The sequence below is a fragment of the Protopterus annectens genome, chromosome 3.part0, assembly GCF_019279795.1.
Source record: "Protopterus annectens isolate FY-2018-M chromosome 3.part0, PAN1.0, whole genome shotgun sequence".
NCBI lineage: Eukaryota > Metazoa > Chordata > Ceratodontiformes > Protopteridae > Protopterus > Protopterus annectens.
In genome coordinates this window covers 1,953,143,309-1,953,166,536 of record NC_056731.1, presented here as the reverse complement: position 1 = coordinate 1,953,166,536, position 23,228 = coordinate 1,953,143,309, and the positions used below count along the sequence as shown (strand labels likewise).

Genomic DNA, 23,228 nt, shown 5'->3' with positions numbered 1-23,228 from the left:
AGCCCACTAGTTTACAACCATTCAGAGTGGGTAAAAGACTTGGACAAACCAGTTAGTTCAACCACCAGTCAGAGTTTCTATTTTCAAGTGTCTACCAGTCAAAGGGATTTGGAAGACTGTTGCCTTGCTTGCATTTTTCTTGCTTTTTCCTTTGAGAATCCAAAAAAATCTTCTTCACTTCTCCCTGAACACTTACTGAGAGTTGTATCTTCAAGTCTACCAGTACTGTTGAAGGCAAAATAAATATTATTACATTAATGGTCAAATGAAGCCAAAATTTGTAAGAGTCACAGTGGCTTAATTACTGAACATATATAGGGAGGGACATGGGCTTGTAGCTGTTTGTTCAGGGGGAAGATAAAGGGTTTACAAACTGAATGTTAGTTCACCACAAAAAAAAACAGCCTTTGAAAAAAGCACATGTGGTCGAAGCTGAAAACATAGAGGGCATTTGTAGTGGCTAGGGGACAGGGGAAGGATGGGGCAGAAGGTAGGACAAAATATTTGTTTCCATTACCCTACCTTTCAAAGATCATGGGAGGAGAAGCAAGGGAGAGAGGCATGTGGTCAGAATGCTACCCATCACTGAAGAGGAGAGCTGTGTGTAGGTTGCTATAAAGAGATTAAACCAGTGAATGTGACTGTGATTTCTTAACGAAGTGCAGTTATTACAGAGTCACCATCCCAAATGATCAGACATGTAAAATGCTCAGGTATGAGGAGAATGGCCAGCTTGACTCCCATGAAAGAAGCCTCCCAAAGTCTACCCTGGATGAGTCGTGGTTCTGGAGGACACATATCAAAGGAAACACAAGCGGCAAGGAAATTGTGGAACATCTGTATTAGGACTCTAACCCCAAGGATCTATAGGGAGATGATGCCTGATTTCAGAGGGTGGAAATAGCCAAATAAACTACAGCCATACTTCTAATCTGTTCAGATTTTTGCAGTGTCCAGATTTTTGCCTCATTATTTTTGATCTTTTCCTCATAAAATTTATAGATTTTGGATAAATCATTGAGGCCTGAGTTTATTAAATAATGATCGATATTTGAGTTTTAGACTTCATATCACTCAGAAATTGCATGTTAATACTACACCTTTTATTTTTGGAATTTTCTAAGTATATAAGGAAAATATTTAAAACATTGTTCCTATTCTTGGGGGCTTTGTCGTCCCCCCATTATTTTTTGCTTTGTCCTGATTTCTTATGTTAAGAAATTGAGAGGTATGACTATAGGTCTAGGGCTAATGCTCGATGACACATTTGCATGAATTGGAAACGGCCGAGCGCAGTTACGCGAAAGTGCTTTTTCAATGAAAAAAAGCACTTTTGCGAAACTGTACTAAAAAAAATGAGGAAATGTCTGTTCCTGAGATTGTGGCACAGTGGGGATAAGGATATATTCCCTTTTCCCCACTGTATTGCAATCTCAGAGTGAGAATATAAAAGTAGGGGGTTGCAGGGGGGCTTGCCCCCCTACATAAACATGATTACTGTTGTTTTTTTTTTTTTTAATGTTGTTAGGTGTTTTTTTTTTACTTGAGTTTTGTGAAAGTGCTTTTTCGGTGAAAAACCACTTTCATGAATCTGTGCCCATCTGTTTCCAATTCGTGGAAATGTGTCATCAAGCATTAGTCCTAGATCCATGACTACAGCCAGTTGGGAAACTGTTTGGATGGCACAAATCATGGTGCCACCAATTCTGCTTAGGTTAGTATTTTAACAAAGCGAGATTAAGAAAATGTATAGCCTTTGCTTTCCAACATGTATTAAACATGCAGTCTGGCATGTTTGGTGCAACTGCTTTTTGTTTAATATTTTCTCTGTTCATTTTCTGGCTCAGTTAGACTAACACTGACCTGTAGCCATTGGTTGTATATGTAAGCCTTGGAGGTACTCTAGTATTGAAATTAGGGAGGATTGTAGCATCAGGGCTGCATGCTTACAAGTAGTGTGCAGTGGTAGTAAGACCATCCATCTAGTTACCAGTTCTGGTGGGGTTAAGAGAATTGAAAGGGACAAATTAATTGATACATAAAAGGAAATCAGGTCTGCCACCTTCCATGTGTTGTCAAACAATCCACTGGTAGTGAGAGGGGTCACCAATACAAAAGGGTTCCCTGTTGTCCATTCCCCTGCAGTCACTCCAGATACAGCACCAGTGGAGAGCCCACCAATCAGGTAATAGTTTATATGGAACAGACCAATCAGAGTACAGTAAGCAAATGTTGGCCTTCTGATGGTCTGCCTGCCATTCTGCTTCCCATGACTACCACTTCATGACACACCCATAACACTACTTTCTATATGCTATAATGAGTTTGGTTTCAGAAGCAGGTGCTGCTTCTTCCTCAACTGTAAATCACAAACAGGAGTACCAGTGTGACAGCTGATTGTCTTGGTCTTAAGGTAGTTCCAAGTAATATGTAATATGTGCATGAACCACACACATACTGTATACTTATCATAACAATGGACATTGAGAAGGGAGGTGATAAAAACCTTCATCTAAATTGATATTTTTTATTAATCATTATTCACATCCTACCCTTGTCATCAAGCATTGCTAAGCCTGAATATACAGAAATAAAGAGTTAACTAGAACTCAGCTAACCTAAGTTCAGATTTTTGCTCTGGTGCTAGAAAAAATTAGTAGAGGACAGACATGACTAGCCAACATTGAATTGCCCATCCTGTAGAGAGGGAATTGCAGTCCCAGCACCATAGCACCTTAAGTGCTACTTATACAATTGCTGATAAGATTCTTACATATGCTGAAAAATGGTTATTTAGCAGGTGTTACATTTATCAACTTTAAGTTGAGCCTTCAAGAGTGACAACAGCAAACTTCTCCTTTAACAAATTAAAATTGCACAACATTAGCTCTAATGTGATTTTCCTCTGCAGTTAGTTAACCAACAGAACATTTGAAGTCCAGCTTGGCGGCAGTTCTGCAAGTAATGAGGGTACCCTTACTGCCAGCATGCCTCATGGTCTGTACTAATGCCCTTCCTTCTCTCCATATTCATAGAAGACACAAGCTCCATCATACATGCTATGCATATCAATTTTATGCAGACTTTAGTCCACAGATATGAACCTGTATAAAACACATTGCAGAATGATTTCTCCAAACTCTGTCACTGGCTGGTTGACAATCTCCTTCACTCAACTATTCTAAAATGTAATAATATCCTTTGGCACAAATAAGAACATTTCCTCTACCACACCAGTAATTATCAAAGTATCCACAAACCAAAAATTAAATTTTGTACAATGCAAGTATCAAGGCCTCAGTCTTGATCTCAGCATTTCCTTCAGAACACAGACTAACATCATTGTGAAAAAGGTAAATGCCCAACAGAAAACCATTTTCTTGATATCTCACCACCTGACTCTAGAAAAGATATGAAATGTCATCATATCTAGACTCAACTATGCCTTCCCCATTATTACCTTTACTCTCACAACACCACCCTTATCCAAACTACAGTAAATGGACTCTGTAAATTAAAAAAATATATATTTCTTAGTTTGGAACATCACTGTACCACACTTTAAAAAGCCAACTGGCTACCAGTCCTAGACCAGTCCTTGCTAATTCTCTGTACACTTATTCACAAGCACTAAATGAGGATTTCTGCCCTTCCTCAGGAGTAAACTTCAAGTTAAATAGTAGCTGTACTCATTTCACAGCCAGGCGGATGGTAGCATTAAACAAGCATATCTCCTTTTACTTGCTCTAAGAGAAAAAAGTTCTAGTAAGAGAGTTCTGTCTAAATGGAAGTACCTTCCAAATGATGTTAGGAAAATCACTGACTATAAAGATTTTTTATATCAAAACTATGCAGCCACCTAAAAGAAAAATGCAAAAGCTTCTGCTTTATCGATAACAGCTAGTCTTTTCTTACAACTATACTTTTCAGGAGTTTATCAACTCTTCTTTAACAGACTTATACCAAGATTATTGAAATTATATCATTTTGTCTGCAAATATGTAAACAATATTTTTCTACCTTTCTCTTCTTCCATTTTTTTCTCCACTCTTAGGGGTACAAGTACTTTAATATTTTATCAGCGTAAATCACAAGGCAGCTGAATAGTTGTAATTGTATGTCATTCAAACATACCTTAATACCGTATTTAATTTTGACTTATTATTTCTGCATTTTTGCTGTTTAATTTCTCAGAATATTTGGAACATGAAAAATTGTACCATTATTCACACTGAATATTGGTAGCATTCACTCCTTTTCACTGTGTACAATGTAATTCACTAGCACATTATTTTCTTGTATCTGGGCAAGGCTGAAAAGGGTCCCAGGATTAGTCCACATAAACAGTCAACAAAAGATAACTAGTATAATATAATATAATATAATATAATATAATATAATATAATATAATATAATATAATATAATATAATATAATATATTCTTTGTTGACCAGATTAGTCTCACTAGGCTGGCTGCATCCTTTTTAGGAGATACCTGAGGTGGTATTTATACTACTAGGGGAAATCTGGTCAGGGCATCGGCGAAAACGTAAAATAACAGGGAATAGCTTTGCCTAGTTATGAATCACAAAGGCATTACCCAGCCCACATTAGTTCTGACATTCAGATTTCAGTAGTCACTAGTGCATTAGCAGCACCTAAGTTTGTCCTTCTCATGTATTTTTTTTTTAACAAGAAACATCCTTATTAAATTATCACTTATGACATAGGCAATCATACATTTATATAAATGAAAACAAACCATATTGACATAATTTTAGTTGCAAAAATTATAATCTATCCAGTCACTATCAGTCAAACATTACATAGCTCATTCAAATTCTGCCTTCTTTTAAGCCTCATTCCTCCTCTGCATGTATTGTTCCCACAATTTCCATATTTTGCTATGTAATTTGTTCCTTCCCTTTTCTAAAGATCCCAATTCCAGTTGTGTATCCCTGTTACTGTATTCACTACTTCTAGTACAGTTGGTTTACTCTTTGATTTCCATTTTCTAGCAATTACTTTTTTGGCAGCATTCATAATTAGACTTAGTAAGGCCTCACTATATCTAGGCAATTCCAATTCTGTATCATAGGTCAAAAAAAAAGATTTCCTTAGTTACACCAATTTGCTCACCCAGTATCTCTGACAGAGTAGTTTGCAGGGAATCTTTAAAATCAGTCAACTCATTACAATCCCAGAAAATATGTCACAGTTACCTCTTTCTTCACCATCCCATCTCCAACATTTGCTGTCTACCTGAGGAAAAAATCATTGAAGTCTACTAGGTGTATAAAAATACCTATGTAAATACTTACAAGCAAAGATCCTAAATCTTCTAGACTTTGTTGCATATTTGAGAGACATACACATATCCCCCCATTGTCTCTTTGTGAATTACTTATCCAGTCTCTCTTCCCAATCCTTTATAACTTCCTCTGATACAGTCTTATAGCTATCATGCAATATTTTATATACTGTACTAATTATTCCCTTTTTAACAGCAGCGTCTGTTCTAGATTCTACTAAAAACTCTACCAGTGCTGGTCTTTTACTTTGGATTCCCCTATTTCTTTTTCTTTGCCTATACTCTGATATCAGTCCTTGATAAGGAATGGAATCTCCAGCCTGCTCCCAATACCATGGTTCTTTTGCAAGCCCCTTCTTGCCTATTTTCTGTATCCTTAATTGCAGTCATCCCCATTGGCAGACTCTCCTTTCTCCATTCCTATGTTAGCTTAGTTCTTAGAATACTTTCTGCTACTTTATGAGTAAAATATTCAGTATGATTATTGTTATTCTGGTTAAGGATCTGCATCCAGACTCCCAGTCTCTCCTTGTTTCTTGAGCCCCCCCCCCCCCTGTTTTGTCATCATCCCTTTCCACTTTGAATTATAGGCATCTGCATGTGCTATGCATAGGATCCTTAACTGTGTAGATCTGTAATACCCCATTCAAATTGGGTAATCCCAGATATCCTTGTTCTTTTGGAAGGATCAGCTTATCCCACTTGATTCTTGGCATATTCCCCTCCCAGATAAAATTCTTCAGCTCTTCATTAATTGACATCCACAATGTCTCCTCTGGTTGATAAAAATATGCCTGACCTGTGTAAAGAACTAAAGGGGCTAAAAACATTTAAACTGCCTGTATCTTGCTATCCATATCTATAAAACAGAGCTTCCGGTTTCTCAGTTTTTGTATTATCTTTTGTTTAGTCTCTTCCCACATATCCTTAGTGGCCACACCAGAAATCATTTTTAATCCATATTCCTAAGTACTTCAGTTTATCTTGTCCTTATAAATATGGATATTGCTGAAGCAATTTGTGTGTGAGTACATAATTTACAGCTATTGCCTCTGTTTTAGCTTCATTCATTTTGTATCTCAAAAAGATTTGAAACTGTCTCAAAATGTTCCACAACCCTGAAATGTCCTTTACTGAATTTATCAGGTATAAAATAATATCATCTGCAAATAGAGCCAGCTTTTCTTGACTACCATGCCAATTATATCCTTGAATTTCTGAGTCCCTTATTTTCTTTGCCAATGGTTCTAAATATAATGCAAATAACAAAGGAAAGGGAGGATACCCCTGCCCGGTTCTTCTGCTCAAATAGAAATTATCATAGAGGAACACACCCACTTTAATTTTCACCTCTGATCCTCATATATCCTCCTAATCAACCTTATAATTTTATCAGGGAATGCAAATGCTTCCATTTCCTGCTCATAAACTCCAAGCTTACTCTGTTATATACTTCCTCTGCATCAAGGCCCACCAACAACAATGGTATTTTCTTACATTCTGCTTCCCTCTGGATCATCAGTGTTCTGTTAATGTTGTCAAATTTTTGTTTCCCCTCCACAAAATCACATTGATCCATATCTATCAATTTTGGCATCACCTTTGCCATTCTTTTAGCCATTATAGACATAAACACTTTATAATCATGGTTTAAGATTGAAATGGGCCTGTTTGGTCTTTGCCCTCTTTATGTATTAGAGCCGCCACTGCTTTCTTCCAGGATGTTGGTGCTTCTCCTCCTTTTAAAATACTGTTAAACAAAACTTTCCAGATCTTTATCAGTTTTTTCCCTCATAACTTCTAAACTTCCACAGGAATACCATCTATTTCTAGGAACTTTCCTGTAGATTTATTATACGTCACCATTTTTATCTCATCTCCTCCTATCCTGTTTGTAATTGAGCCTCATCTATCTCTAACCTTAGCATATTTAATTCTCTTCTCATTTCATTCTCAGATAGATGTATATTGGAATGCTTCAAATATTTTAGTCAGCACGCCAGTTTTAAAAATTGTAGTAGTAGTAAAACAATTATGTTCTTTACCATGTGCTTTGAATTGCTCTTATTTTAAATAAACCTTTCAGTTTGCTGTTATTTCCTCCTGAGACAGTTTATGATAATATTTTCAATTTTATGTAATAAGTTTAGAAGAATAAAGTTTTAAAAAGTTCCTCCATCTGTACTACCTTTGAGCAGTAAGGCAAAAGATATATTAAAAGTATAGCATCAGCCTTTTAGGGTGTTATTGTTTGTGGGAGACTATTTAGGGGTTTTCATCTCAAAAAAAAACTTACCTAAAAATTAATTAAAAATGTGTCCTTTCACTGTAAAACTGAAACCAAAAGAGGAAGTCATCTTCTGTAATTAATCATTCTTTATTAGCTACTTGAGATGATTTTGCAGTATTTTAAACAAGTCTAGGGTGAGTAAAAATGATTTTCTAAGAGAAAATATTTCACCATCTGTCACCAAACATAGGTTTTGGATCTCACAATGATGTGAATCACCTGACTGCATACCTATTCTGAATTCATCTAGACAAATTTGTAAAGAATGACAGCTTACCTCAAAAAAGCAAATAATGTTTCTGTTTCTAAGCATTCTGATGCTCCAACATTTAAATTTGAAAGAAACTTGCTAAAGTCTGATTTTTGTGTACTATCAGTACACAGAAAAAGGCAAATGGTCCATTTTACCACCCAAATTGTACTACGATACATGTATGAAGAGAATCTTCTAAGTTTTAATTCTTTTGTAGAGCCTTTGTCCGAGCACTATGAATGGGCAAATAAAAACTTTCTAGGGAAAATGTATATTTTAGTAGCATATTTGGGCATTGTAAAGCTACATCAGCATATTACTATTAATTAGTGGGTTAATTTCAGTATATCTGAAACTCATCAACAGGAGTAGCTATGTACCCACTCTTCATAATCTGCCTTATCCTATGGATATTACTGAATGGAGACCAATTACATTAGTGGAGTGCTTAAACTTACCCAATCTAAAAAGAGATAATCTGGTGTACTTTGCTGCACACGTAAATGTGGAGTCTTCATAAAAGAGTGAGCATGCACTGATACAAAGGGTCAATATTTATGTATGCCGTACTTGGTCATTGCTTATTCACTGCTCTGTAATAAACTGTCTATAAAGATAGAAAGCTTTTCCTGTGGGGAAAATGTCATCCCCACTAATTATGACATTAATAACAACGTATTAAGCATGCAGTCAGTCGTGAGGGACTTGGGCACCCAGGTTGATAGCAACCTGACTTTTGACCACTACGTTGCCTCCATTGTACGGAAGGCTTTCTACATGGCCCACCTCATAAATAAGGGTATTTCATCCAGGAACAAGGAGGTCATAACATCCCTGTACTCCTCCCTTATCAGACCCATTATCAAGTACAATGCCCCCTTCAGCATGTACCTTGCCAAGCACATACAGCAGTTGGAGAGACCACAGAGGTTCCTGACCAGAAAAATCCAGGGTCTCAAACACCTATCCTATACAGATAGGCTAAAATCCCTGTCCCTCTACTCAGTCTCAAACAGACTGCTGAGAGGTGAGCTGTGTCTGGCATACAAGGCCATTTCAGACCCAGCCTTGATGGAGTTGCCGTAAATCTGTAAGACAAACTCAACTCACGCAACCCGCACGCAAGGCCTTAACCTGGGCTGTGGCAGTAATATAACTTGTTGGCGGGATAGATTTGTATCCCAAAGGCTCCCCCATCTGTGGAATAGACTCCCTCTCCATGTCAAGCAGAGTACCCCGTCTAGCCCTCTTTAAGAGGAACCTGGACGACTGGATGGGAAACAGAAAATACACCTCTGGTATCCCACCTGTATCCCTGATGGACAGGGGAAACGGGTGTTGACTTTGAGGGAACACGGGGAAAATTTTTGTCTAGGCTTATGAGGGCCTCCAGGCCAATATCCTAGTATCATCCTATGAACCTATGAACCTATTAGCCTTGTTGCTACATGAAAGAGACCTAGGCCCTTGAATAAGTCAAAAGAAAAGCATTTCTCAAAACAAGCAAAACCAGAGAAAGTCAATAAATTGATTCAGAAAAAAGGCAAATCCCTTAAAGGAGTTTATCAATCTCAGATTCTGGTACTACTTTATCTTACACATCTGCTTAGGAGACTGCCTCTTATTACTTACTTACTTTCATAGACAGTGATGTGAAGTCAGTAATTTCAGTGCTTAGTGAGCCTTGACTAACACTGGTGCTTCCTAAATACTGATCCTCTGATCCAGTATTACTGGAGCTTTTGTACATCTGCAAAACCAGTAGCAACATAAACACCTGATCCAGGTACCTAAACCTCATCTGTAATATAAATAAGACATACTGGAGAGACACGTATGTGTCTCAGAGGCTGCCCCTATTCTAGAACAGGCTTCTGATCCATAGAGGAGTGGTTTCTGGCCCAGAAATTGTAGTTTATTGGCAGTTTGGGCAGTTTTTCCATCTCTTTCAAATTTCTGGTTTAAAAGCCCATGTTTATGTGGGTTTGCACTTGTTTAAGCTCTGCACATCCAGTTTTGGTGTCTTGCAGACTACAACAGCAACAGGAAGGAGAAAAGAGATACTCTAAGTGTCTCCATTTTGATTTTTTCATAATTTACTGCTCTCTACACTTGCTTGTTGTCATTTTTTAAATTTATCTGCATTTATTTAAACCGTATTTGCCTTAATATTGCTACAAAATCAAGTGTGCTAGCTTGTACTCCATTTAAAGTGTTTTTGCTACTGTTCTAACTGCTTTTCTGCAAAAAAAAAGTTCTAAGCTTGTTTCCCACCTTTCTTGTAACTAGTCTAGTGCAGATACAGATTTCCTGTATCCAGGACTGTTTTGTAAGTTTCTGAGCCCTCCAGACCTTTCTGTGTTGGAGGGAAGCCTTCTAGCTTATCAGTGAGAGTGGTAAGCACTAGGTAGCATATCTACCACAAGAGGAGTGATTTCTGGTTCAGAAATTGTAGTTTATTGGCTGTTTGGGCATTTTTTCCATCCCTTTCAACTTTCTGGTTTAAAAGCATGCATTGGCGCTCAGCTATGGGTAAACTATTACCAGTGCCAGAAAGTCTGCTCTTTAATTTTCTCCTTAGAACGTGCTGTTCTTTTACTTCTTGCACTTCAGTTAGTGTAATCGGCTAGCATTTTAACAGGCTTTTGTAACATTTATTGTAGCACACTTAGGTGCTATAAGCAGTAGCTGTTCCTACGCAGTAACAGCACCAGTACTTATTAGTTATGACCACCCCTCCTAGTATGATTGTAGGGCAATTTCCTGTGCTTTCTCCTGCTAACCTGGTGCACATGGGCATTCTGAGACAGTGTGGCAACTGTCTAATGTACACAGACAACTCTCTCCTCTTACCTCCCAACACTCATACCTGTGAGAGATGCACTTATATCACCAAACTGGAAGCAGTGCATGCTCCAACCAAGATCGGACTAGCTGGTCAAGAGGAGAAGGTCAACACCTGCAGCTCACTACATAGAACACACAGCCCTCCAAAACACCAGCCATCACAACCCACACATAGAAACACAAACCATACACCCACCTTTGTGGAGGCTCTCAATAACAATTTACCCAAACAACAGAGACCCCTGAGACAGAAATGCACTCGACAACCACAAAACAACACCAACCCCAGAACACATACCTCACCACCACAGTGTGCCCCTCAACCCAAACCCTTAAGGCAAAACACTTTGCCCAATGTACTATTCATAGGAGACTCAATTGTGAGGCACACTGATGTCCCACTCACTAGGGTGAACAAGGAGAAGGTAACAGTCAGTTGTCTATCAGGTGCCAGGATCTGCCACATAACACATGCACTCAGGTCACACCACAAGTACAAATATGACTCAGTCATTGTCCATGTGGGTGTGAATGACCTGAGACATACCTCCCTGGACTACATGAAAAGAGATGTGATGGAATTCTCGGATTATGTGGCCTAGGCAGGTATGACCCTAGCCCTGAGCAGTATTCTACCATCACCCAGAATGACACCACAGTATGAGCAGAAAATGACTGACTTCAACAATTGGCTAAGTTTCTGGTGTCATTCTATGGGGATCCACTTTTTGTCTGCCTGGGATGACATGATCAACAGACCTCGATGCTTTGCCAGAGATGGCCTGCATCTGTCACCCCTGGGATTTTGGGTACTAGCTAAGGCTCTTGCCACCCCTATAGTGCCTTTTTTTAGGCAGTGTTCCAAAGACCAAAATTCCACCATAACAGCTATAAACAAATGCAATCTGAGGGTCATGTTGCTCAGTGCTAGAAGTCCAAATCTCAAGATGCACTCTCTCGAAGCTCTCCTCAAAATGGAGAATGTCGGCATCTAAGCTGTAATGGAGACCTGGTTTAAAGAGGCAGAAAGCACTCCTGTGCTGCTAAGCTACAACTCATTCCATACCTATCGGCCCCAAAATATGGCTGGAAGTTCCAAAGGCAATGGTGTCTCCATATTTTTAAAGGATACACACACCTCTAGACTGGTAGCCCAGCATAATGCATCTGAGATACTTCAGGTACAATTAACACTAGGTAAGACGGTGATACAAGTCATAGACTGCTACAGAACCCCAACCATGTCCCCAGACTCTCACTCCAACTTCCTAAGCACCCTGGAATCTATCAAGGTCCAACCCAATACTCTCATACTGGGTGACTTCAACTACCCTTCCATCAACTGGGAAAACTATTCAAGTACCAATGTACAGGTCCAACGCTTTCTGAAATTTATCAGTTCCAATGCCCTGGACCAGCTCTTTCTGACCCCTGCAACATCCTCAACCTCATTATCACCAACATGGGAGACCATTGCTCCACACCTATAGTCAATTCCTCCCTGGTTAAATCTGACCAGAAACTGATCACCATGGAAATCTCCATCTCACCTACACCCCCCCCCGCCAAGGTGGCCACCCTGACAAACTTCTCTAAAGCCGACTTTGGGCTTCTAAAAACAGAGGTGGCTAACTTCTTGGCACCCATACCAATGGAAAATAGCTGCATGACTGTGGAATCATACACCGATGCACTGTAAGAGCATGTACACAAATGCATGGATCTTGCCATACCAAATAGAACTAAGACGCTCTCCTCCAAAAAAGGAAGCCAATCTGGTGGTCCCCAGCCATCACTAAACTCTACAACAGAAGGAACAAACTGTTGCAGAAAAAAAAATGAAGTCACAAGACAGTAAAACCTCCCTTATCAGTCTCAACAAAAACTGAGATCCCTTATCAAACCCTCTAAAGTCCGCTATGAAGGCAGAATTGCGGCTGACACCAAAAACAACCACAAAGCCTTCTATAGCTACATCAAAAACAAATACCCAGATTTGCTCTGAGTTATTGCACAATAGCACCTTCTATACTGAGCCAACAGATATAGCCAACATACTGGCCAACAGATTCAGTGCCAGCTATACCCCCCCAAAGGCCCTATCACAATACCAGAAGAAAGCCTGGTACCCACCATTTCTGTGGCACAGGTAAAACCAGCATTGTCCAAAGTCAAGAATACAGTGTCCATGGGACCTGATAATATCCCTGGCTGTGTTCTACATGAGCTACAAAATGAACTGGCACCACATCTGTGTGCCCTGTTCAATCACAGCCTTACCTCAGGCTATGTCCCTAATGAATGGTGCACTACTACAGTCATCCCGCTCCATAAAGGGGGAGCAAATACAAACCCTGGGAACTATCACACCATTAGCCTGACAAGTCTGGTATGCAAAGCTATGGACCGCATCATCATGGACCTGCTTAACAAAGATATAAGCAATCTCCAAACTCTTGACCCCGCACAGTTTGCCTTTGTCCAAGGGAAATCCTGCCTGAACCTGGTTGACTTCTTTGAGACAGTCACCAAGGCTGTGGATGAGGATAAGGCAGTGCATACAGCCTACCTAGACCTGGCCAAGGCCTTTGATACCATTACCCACTCAGGTATCATTGATAAACTCACCAAACTAGGCATCAATCCTTACATCACTAGGTGGGTTGCAAATTGGCTTAAAGACAGGACCCACAGAGTGAAAGCTGTGGATTCCAAGTCACACTGTCGATCACTCATGAGTGGAGTCCCACAGAGCTCAGTCCTGGGCAGTCTCCTGTTTGGCATCTACTTCTCAGAAGTCCAGGCCAATACAGAAGGACTCTGGCTGACCACGTTCACTGATGACTGCAAGCTAGGAGTCATTATTAACTCCCAAAGTGATGCAGACATCCTACAAAAGGGCCTCTCTGAGATCAATGACTGGTGTTGGAACCATGGCCTGAAGCTTAATGCCAAAAAATAAATTATCATCCCCTTTGGAAAAAACTCAGTTCCCATGAATTACCATGTTGATGGGAGCCCACTGAACACTGAAGGGGCCATAAGAAATCTGGGCACCCAGGTCGACAGCCACCTCACATTCGACCACCACATTGCCACTGTGGTCAGAAAGTCCTTCTACATGGCACATCTTAGAACCAAAGGAGTTGCATTCAGGAAGAAAGAGGTCATCATCCCTCTCTACTCATCCCTCATTAGACCAGTCATTGACTATAACGCCCCGTTTGGCATGTACATGATCAGACACCTACAACAGATGGAGAGGCCACAAAAGTACCTCACAAAAAGGATCCTAGGCCTTAAACACATATCCTACATGGACAGACTCAAGAAACTTCAGCTGTTCTCAATTTCATATTGTTCATAGGTTCATAGGTAGGTACTAGGCTATTGGCCCTAGGGCCTATACAAGCCTAGCCAAAAAGGTACCCTGGCTTTCGCCACCCAAGAAAATTGTGTACTTAGAGGTGATCTCTGCTTGACTTACAAAGCCATGTCTGACCCAGCCCTACTTGAAATGCTACACCTAAAGAAATCCCAATCCCCGTACACACTCCAGTTCAAAGTTCACTCCAGGCATCATTCCAGTTGCCCTATTGAATATGGGTACTGTGAACTAACATTGGGTGGCAGGGTGCCTGGGCAATTTTTGGGGCTGGGTTTGTAAAGGGTCAGGGCCATTAGCCTAGTACACACCTATGAACCTATAAACCTAATTCCTCTCTGTACTTGTTTCTTTGATTTATTATGAATGTGAATATGTATGAATGTGTATGTATGTATGTATTTTTACCTACCTTTGTAGTCATTTTGGTTATGCACAGATTTCTTGGAATATTCTGCACAAAACTTACAGTGCAGTATTGCCATTGTTTATATTCTGCAGCTGGTCTGAATACTTCATAAACTTGTACTTTATCTGACACAAAATCATTATCTTTTATTAATTATGTAAAGGTTAAGATTTACAGGTGGATAATACCTTTGCTTCACAGTCCTGATTTCACAAGTTTTGACTTTTGGCTAGATATGGAGTCTGTCCCTTAGATTCAGAATGTTTACTATGAGTGGTAAGCCCTAACTTGAGCTTCCAAACTCTTTCTGATTCATAGAGCTCCACTGCAATGATTTTACAGGTTTGGCAGACTCACTGCTGTAGTTTGTTCCAATGGTCATGCTAAATGTTAATGAGGTATGCTGGAGGAGCACCTTATGATAATTAGCCATGTATTATGTCTCTGAAATGCTCATAGTAAGGGATTTACAGTGTCATGTGATTCAGAGACTCACTAGGCTACATAAATTAGCATGGCCAGCTATGATAATTAATATGGACAAAAATGCTGCAGTCTCCCATTATAATTAACAGGAGGCACTGTTTTGCAGGTATGTTTAAGGAAGTTCAGTGGAGAAGTGGTAGTGTATGTGTATGCATACATGTGGGTGTTTGTGTGTGTATGTGTGTATATTTGTGTGGTAATGTGTGTGTGCAAGTCTGCAGGAGTATGAATGGTGTGGCATGATTGTGCGTGTGTGTGTGTGTGTGTGTGTGTGTGTGTGTGTGTGTGTGTGTGTGTGTGTGTGTGTGTGTGTGTGTGCGAGCGTGTGCTTGCCTGTCTATGTAACTGTATGTTTATCGGTTAATTGTTGAGTGTGTCTGTGAGTGCATTCATATGGGGAATGTCATGTTAAGTGAATGTATGTGTATGGGGTGGTGGTTTGTAATGCTTTTTTTCCTTTGCTAACATGTCTAATATATAAAGTGGTTTGGGATGGGGTTGTTTGAACAGTTGAAGATGAACGAAAAGAAAGAGGCAGATCAGCTTTTTATTAAGTTAAGAAGATACTTTGTGCAGCAACTGCTTGCTCTGTCTGCCCAGTCTAATGTATGAAGTAGCTATGGTTTCGATTCCTTGAACTCTCCCTGCTGCTCCTGCACAGTGAGCCAGAGTTGGCTGCCTTTATGTCATGGAAAAAGAATCAACTACATTATCAGAAATTTCCTCATATATCTATTCTTGCATATGATTTGCAGGCTGTGATTTGAATGCTGAAACTGCTGTTTGAGGATATAAAGATGCTGGAAACATTTCAGTTTGTATTTTCTGTTCACAAAACTTTGTACCTTTATTTTTCCTTTTCTACCCAATTTCACTTCTCTTGGCATCCTTTTGCAACTTTGATTACAAAGTCTGATTTTAATGTTTAAACCCCTGTAGTACTAGACTCTTGCCTTCTTTTTAAAACTTCAAGATGTCAGTATAAGTACTTCTCACTGAGCTTGAGGCACTCTGGTGCCATTAAACCTAAGTATACTGTGCACATAGTTAACAGTCTCAGTCTCAAATGTTCCATTCAAAAGAAATTACTTCTCATCTTTTTGTATGCTTCTATCATTTAGCAATGAAACTACAGACAATATAAGTTCATAGGCTTGTAGTACACTAATGACCACTGGGGCCTTTTTAAGCTTAGCCATGAATCCCAAATCTCTGACAAGTTCTGTTACTCTTGTTACGTTTAAGCAGAGGCTTGGGAGATGGACCATTTATAGTTTGCCTGCATCCATTAGAGACATAGGTGCCAAACCAGGGATGAATTATTTCCTGTTCCCCATCCAATTTTCCAAGTTACACTTGAACTGGGTTCCTCCCTAACCTGAATTGGGCTCGGGAAGAACTCTTTCACACTGATGGGGAGCCCGTTCCAGAGAAGGGGTAGTCTTCAGGATACATGCCAGTCTCTCCAGCAGGTCCTATTTAAATCACAGGCAAGGTGTAAGTCTTTAGAATGGGTAATTCTGGTGCTGTTTGTTTTGTGGATATGCAATAGGTTCATTAGGGTAGGGTCCTACAATGCCTTGTATGTCAGGAATAGATCTCCCCTCAACAGCCTCCATATTCTTAAAGGATACACACACCTCTAGACTGGTAGCCCAGCATAATGCATCTGAGATACTTCAGGTACAATTAACACTAGGTAAGATGGCGATACAAGTCATAGACTGCTACAGAACCCCAACCATGTCCCCAGACTCTCACTCCAACTTCCTAAGCACCCGGGAATCTATCAAGGTCCAACCCAATACTCTCATACTGGGTGACTTCAACTACCCTTCCATCAACTGGGAAAACTATTCAAGTACCAATGTACAGGTCCAACGCTTTCTGGAATTTATCAGTTCCAATGCCCTGGACCAGCTCTTTCTGACCCCTGCAACATCCTCGACCTCATTATCACCAACATGGGAGACCATTGCTCCACACCTATAGTCAGTTCCTCCCTGGTTAAATCTGACCAGAAACTGATCACCATGGAAATCTCCATCTCACCTACACCCCCCGCCAAGGTGGCCACCCTGACAAACTTCTCTAAAGCCGACTTTGGGCTTCTAAAAACAGAGTTGGCTAACTTCTTGGCGCCCATACCAATGGAAAATAGCTGCATGACTGTGGAATCATACAACGATGCACTGTAAAAGCATGTACACAAATGCATGGACCTTGCCATACCAAATAGAACTAAGACACTCTCCTCCAAAAAAGGAAGCCAATCTGGTGGTCCCCAGCCATCACTAAACTCTACAACAGAAGGAAGAAACTGTTGCAGAAAAAAAATGAAGTCACAAGACTGTAAAACCTCCCTTATCAGTCTCAACAAAAATCTGAGATCCCTTATCAAACCCTCTAAAGTCCGCTATGAAGGCAGAATTGCGGCTGACACCAAAAACAACCACAAAGCCTTCTATAGCTACATCAAAAACAAATACACAGATTTGCTCTGAGTTATTGCACAATAGCACCTTCTATACTGAGCCAACAGATATAGCCAACATACTGGCCAACAGATTCAGTGCCAGCTATACCACCCCCCCAAAGGCCCTATCACAATACCAGAAGAAAGCCTGGTACCCACCATTTCTGTGGCACAGATAAAACCAGCATTGTCCAAAGTCAAGAATACAGTGTCCATGGGACCTGATAATATCCCTGGCTGTGTCCTACATGAGCTACAAAATGAACTGGCACCACATCTGTGTGCCCTGTTCAATCACAGCCTTACCTCAGGCTATGTCCCTAATGAATGGTGCACTACTACAGTCATCCCACTCCATAAAGGGGGAGCAAATACAAACCCTGGGAACTATCACCCCATTAGCCTGACAAGTCTGGTATGCAAAGCTATGGACCGCATCATCATGGACCTGCTTGACAAAGATATAAGCAATCTCCAAACTCTTGACCCCGCACAGTTTGGCTTTGTCGAAGGGAAATCCTGCCTGAACCTGGTTGACTTCTTTGAGGCAGTCACCAAGGCTGTGGATGAGGATAAGGCAGTGCATACAGCCTACCTAGACCTGGCCAAGGCCTTTGATACCATTACCCACTCAGGTATCATTGATAAACTCACCAAACTAGGCATCAATCCTTATATCACTAGGTGGGTTGCAAATTGGCTTACAGATAGGACCCACAGAGTGAAAGCTGTGGATTCCAAGTTACACTGTCGATCACTCATGAGTGGAGTCCCACAGAGCTCAGTCCTGGGCAGTCTCCTGTTTGGCATCTACTTCTCAGAAGTCCAGGCTAATACAGAAGGACTCTGGCTGACCACGTTCACTGATGACTGCAAGCTAGGAGTCATTATCAACTCCCAAAGTGATGCAAACATCCTACAAAAGGGCCTCTCTGAGACCAATGACTGGTGTCGGAACCATGGCCTGAAGCTTAATGCCAAAAAATAAATTATCATCCCCTTTGGAAAAAACTCAGTTCCCATGAATTACCATGTTGATGGGAGCCCACTGAACACTGGAGGGGCCATAAGAAATCTGGGCACCCAGGTCGACAGCCACCTCACCTTCGACCACCACATTGCCACTGTGGTCAGAAAGTCCTTCTACATGGCACATCTTAGAACCAAAGGAGTTGCATCCAGGAAGAAAGAGGTCATCATCCCTCTCTACTCATCCCTCATTAGACCAGTCATTGACTATAACGCCCCATTTGGCATGTACATGATCAGACACCTACAACAGATAGAGAGGCCACAAAAGTACCTCACACAAAGGATCCTATCCTTAAACACATATCCTACATGGACAGACTCAAGAAACTTCAGCTGTTCTCAATTTCATATTGTTCATAGGTTCATAGGTAGGTACTAGGCTATTGGCCCTAGGGCCTATACAAGCCTAGCCAAAAAGGTACCCTGGCTTTCACCACCCAAGAAAATTGTGTACTTAGAGGTGATCTCTGCTTGACTTACAAAGCCATGTCTGACCCAGCCCTACTTGAAATGCTACACCTAAAGAAATCCCAATCCCCCCCGTGCCACACACTCCAGTTCAAAGTTCACTCCAGGCATCATTCCAGTTGCCCTATTGAATATGGGCACTGTGAACTAACATTGGGTGGCAGGGTGCCTGGGCAATTTTTTTGGGGCTGGGTTTGTAAAGGGTCAGGGCCATTAGCCTAGTACACACCTATGAACCTATAAACCTAATTCCTCTCTGTACTTGTTTCTTTGATTTATTATGAATGTGAATATGTATGAATGTGTATGTATGTATGTATTTTTACCTACCTTTGTAGTCATTTTGGTTATGCACAGATTTCTTGGAATATTCTGCACAAAACTTACAGTGCAGTATTGCCATTGTTTATATTCTGCAGCTGGTCTGAATACTTCATAAACTTGTACTTTATCTGACACAAAATCATTATCTTTTATTAATTATGTAAAAGGTTAAGATTTACAGGTGGATAATACCTTTGCTTCACAGTCCTGATTTCACAAGTTTTGACTTTTGGCTAGATATGGAGTCTGTCCCTTAGATTCAGAATGTTTACTATGAGTGGTAAGCCCTAACTTGAGCTTCCAAACTCTTTCTGATTCATAGAGCTCCACTGCAATGATTTTACAGGTTTGGCAGACTCACTGCTGTAGTTTGTTCCAATGGTCATGCTAAATGTTAATGAGGTATGCTGGAGGAGCACCTTATGATAATTAGCCATGTATTATGTCTCTGAAATGCTCATAGTAAGGGATTTACAGTGTCATGTGATTCAGAGACTCACTAGGCTACATAAATTAGCATGGCCAGCTATGATAATTAATATGGACAAAAATGCTGCAGTCTCCCATTATAATTAACAGGAGGCACTGTTTTGCAGGTATGTTTAAGGAAGTTCAGTGGAGAAGTGGTAGTGCATGTGTATGCATACATGTGGGTGTTTGTGTGTGTGTGTGTGTGTGTGTGTGTGTGTGTGTGTGTGTGTGTGTGTGTGTGTGTGTGTATATTTGTGTGGTAATGTGTGTGTGCAAGTCTGCAGGAGTATGAATGGTGTGGCCTGATTGTGCATGTGTGTGTGTGTGTGTGTGTGTGTGTGTGTGTGTGTGTGTGTGTGTGTGTGAGCGTGCGCTTGCCTGTCTATGTAACTGTATGTTTATCGGTTAATTGTTGAGTGTGTCTGTGAGTGCATTCAAATGGGGAATGTCATGTTAAGTGAATGTATGTGTATGGGGTGGTGGTTTGTAATGCTTTTTTTCCTTTGCTAACTGATGTCTAATATATAAAGTGGTTTGGGATGGGGTTGTTTGAACAGTTGAAGATGAACGAAAAGAAAGAGGCAGATCAGCTTTTTATTAAGTTAAGAAGATACTTTGTGCAGCAACTGCTTGCTCTGTCTGCCCAGTCTAATGTATGAAGTAGCTATGGTTTCGATTCCTTGAACTCTCCCTGCTTCTCCTGCAGAGTGAGCCAGATTTGGCTGCCTTTATGTCATGGAAAAAGAATCAACTACATTATCAGAAATTTCCTCATATATCTATTCTTGCATATGATTTGCAGGCTATGATTTGAATGCTGAAACTGCTGTTTGAGGATATAAAGATGCTGGAAACATTTCAGTTTGTATTTTCTGTTCACAAAACTTTGTACCTTTATTTTTCCTTTTCTACCCAATTTCGCTTCTCTTGGCATCCTTTTGCAACTTTGATTACAAAGTCTGATTTTAATGTGTAAACCCCTGTAGTACTAGATTCTTGCCTTCTTTTTAAAACTTCAAGATGTCAATATAAGTACTTCTCAATGAGCTTGAGGCACTCTGGTGCCATTAAACTTAAGTATACTGTGCACATAGTTAACAGTCTCAGTCTCAAATGTTCCATTCAAAAGAAACTACTTCTCATCTTTTTTGTATGCTTCTATCATTTAGTAATAAAACTACAAACAATATAAGTTTATAGGCTTGTAGTACACTAATGACCACTGGGGCCTTTTTTAAGCTTAGCCATGAATCCCAAATCTCTGACAAGTTCTGTTACTCTTGTTATGTTTAAGCAGAGGCTTGGGAGATGGACCATTTATAGTTTGCCTGCATCCATTAGAGACATAGGTGCCAAACCAGGGATGAATTATTTCCTGTTCCCCATCCAATTTTCCAAGTTACACTTGAACTGGGTTCCTCTCTAACTTGAATTGGGCTCGGGAAGAACTCTTTCACACTGATGGGGAGCCTGTTCCAGAGAAGGGGTAGTCTTCGGGATACATGCCAGTCTCTCCAGCAGGTCCTATTTAAATCACAGGCAAGGTGTAAGTCTTTAGAATGGGTAATTCTGGTGCTGTTTGTTTTGTGGATATGCAATAGGTCCATTAGGGTAGGGTCCTACAATGCATTGTATGTCAGGAATAGATCTCCCCTCAACAGCCTGTAGCAGACAGAATACAGGATTAGGTCTTTGAGGTGGTCTGCATAGGACATGTTATACCTTATAGTCTTTTATTTTATTTATTTTATTCAACATTTGTTTTACCAGGATAATCTGACTGGACAGCTAGTGTCCATTTTCAGCAGAGTCCTGGGGAGAAAATCTCCAAGAAGTTACAGTTTGAATACATGGTTATTAAAAAATAACAATTAGTAGGATGTGGTTATTAAAGAATAACAATTAGTAAGATGTGGTTATTAAAAAATAACAATTAGTAGGATGTGGTTATTAAAGAATAACAATTAGTAGGATGTGGTTATTAAAGAATATCAATTAGTATAATGTGGTTATTAAAGAATAACAATTAGTAGGATGCGCTATTAAAAATAACAATTAGTAGGATGCTGATATTTTTAGAAGACAAGACAGTTAAATGCAATAAAAGTAGTAGGATAACAAGTGGTAGAATGCTATAACATATAAAAAGGCAAAAACAGTTAAATGCAATGCAAGCTCATAGTACAGATATGTGATCACAGATCTTATTGTACAAGTACAATATATGTACATAAGGTTCTCAGAGTAAGCACATATTTACAATATTTACAAAATATACAATGCACATGGGTGGACCAAAATGACAGTGAAAAGTATGCATCAGAGGCCTCAGGAGGTAACCTGCCTACAGTGGGGTGAGGATTCGGGGGGGTCATTACAGTTGCAAAGGTGGTTGGAGTGAAGGTGTGAGTTGAGGAGATCTTTAAATGTGGATGTTTGCGATTTTGTAACCTGAGGTAAGGAGGGAGGGTACTCCATGCTTTTGCAACCTCATGGGAGAATAGAGATTCTCCAGAGCTATTCCTGCATGGATTAACTTCAATCAGGGCATTGTTACTGGATTGTAGTTCCCTGTTGGAGTTGTAGAAATTTAAAATGCCAATTAGGGCAGGGGTATTCTCAGGATGGTATAGAATTTGATGAGCTATGTTGAGTTGGTGAGTGAGGAGCCTCTATGGATGTTCCAGTTGTTGGATGTGCGTGGTTACGTACATACCAAATAGAACATTGTACTCAATTACAGGTCTGATGAGTGCCGAACACAATAGAACAATCACCTCTTTGGTCCTAGATGCCATACCTTTGTTTATAAGTTGCACAACATAGAATGATGTCTTCACTACTGCAGACACATGATGGTCTAAGGCTAGATTATTGTCTACTTGTTAAGTCCCTGACTACTGGGTCGACTCTTAGGACTGTGTTGTTAATATGATAGTTAGCAGAGGTGAGCGACTTCCCAAAGGATACTATTATGCATTTGTTGGCATCTAGTTTTAGTCCATGGCAGCAGTTATTTGTCTGTGTCAGGCCTTCCTAGAGAACATTATTGTCTGTGAGGAATTCTATTACTGCTCCTACTTTACAATCATCTGCAGATTTGGTCAGCTCAAGGCTGTTGACATTAGCCTTGAATTCAGATATGTAGATTCCAGAAAGGATGGCTCCCAGGACCAGTCCCTGAAGGACTCCGCTGATGACTGGCTTCTTTGTAGGTATTATATTTATTATGCATAAAACTGCCAGTTTCCCTTAGAAAAATTCAAGGTTACTGCAAATCCCACCCATATTATACTTTCACACAGGAATATAGTTATAAGGAAATCTCAGTAGAGATTGCAGAAGAGAAAGCCCAGACAGCCTGCCCTTCTAACACACAAAGAATCTGTTATTTCTAGCTGTAGGGAAACCTTTTTAGACTATACCATTCATCCTTACATTGCTCAAAAATAATCACTCAGACAAGAAGTTGCTCC

General features: G+C 40.1%; 1 protein-coding gene across 1 annotated transcript in view; it reads left to right on the top strand.

Annotated features, from left to right (window-relative positions):
- Positions 1-23,228, top strand: part of KIF9 (kinesin family member 9) — a 1,986,094-nt gene that overhangs the window by 1,380,777 nt on the left and 582,089 nt on the right. The window lies entirely within an intron of this gene.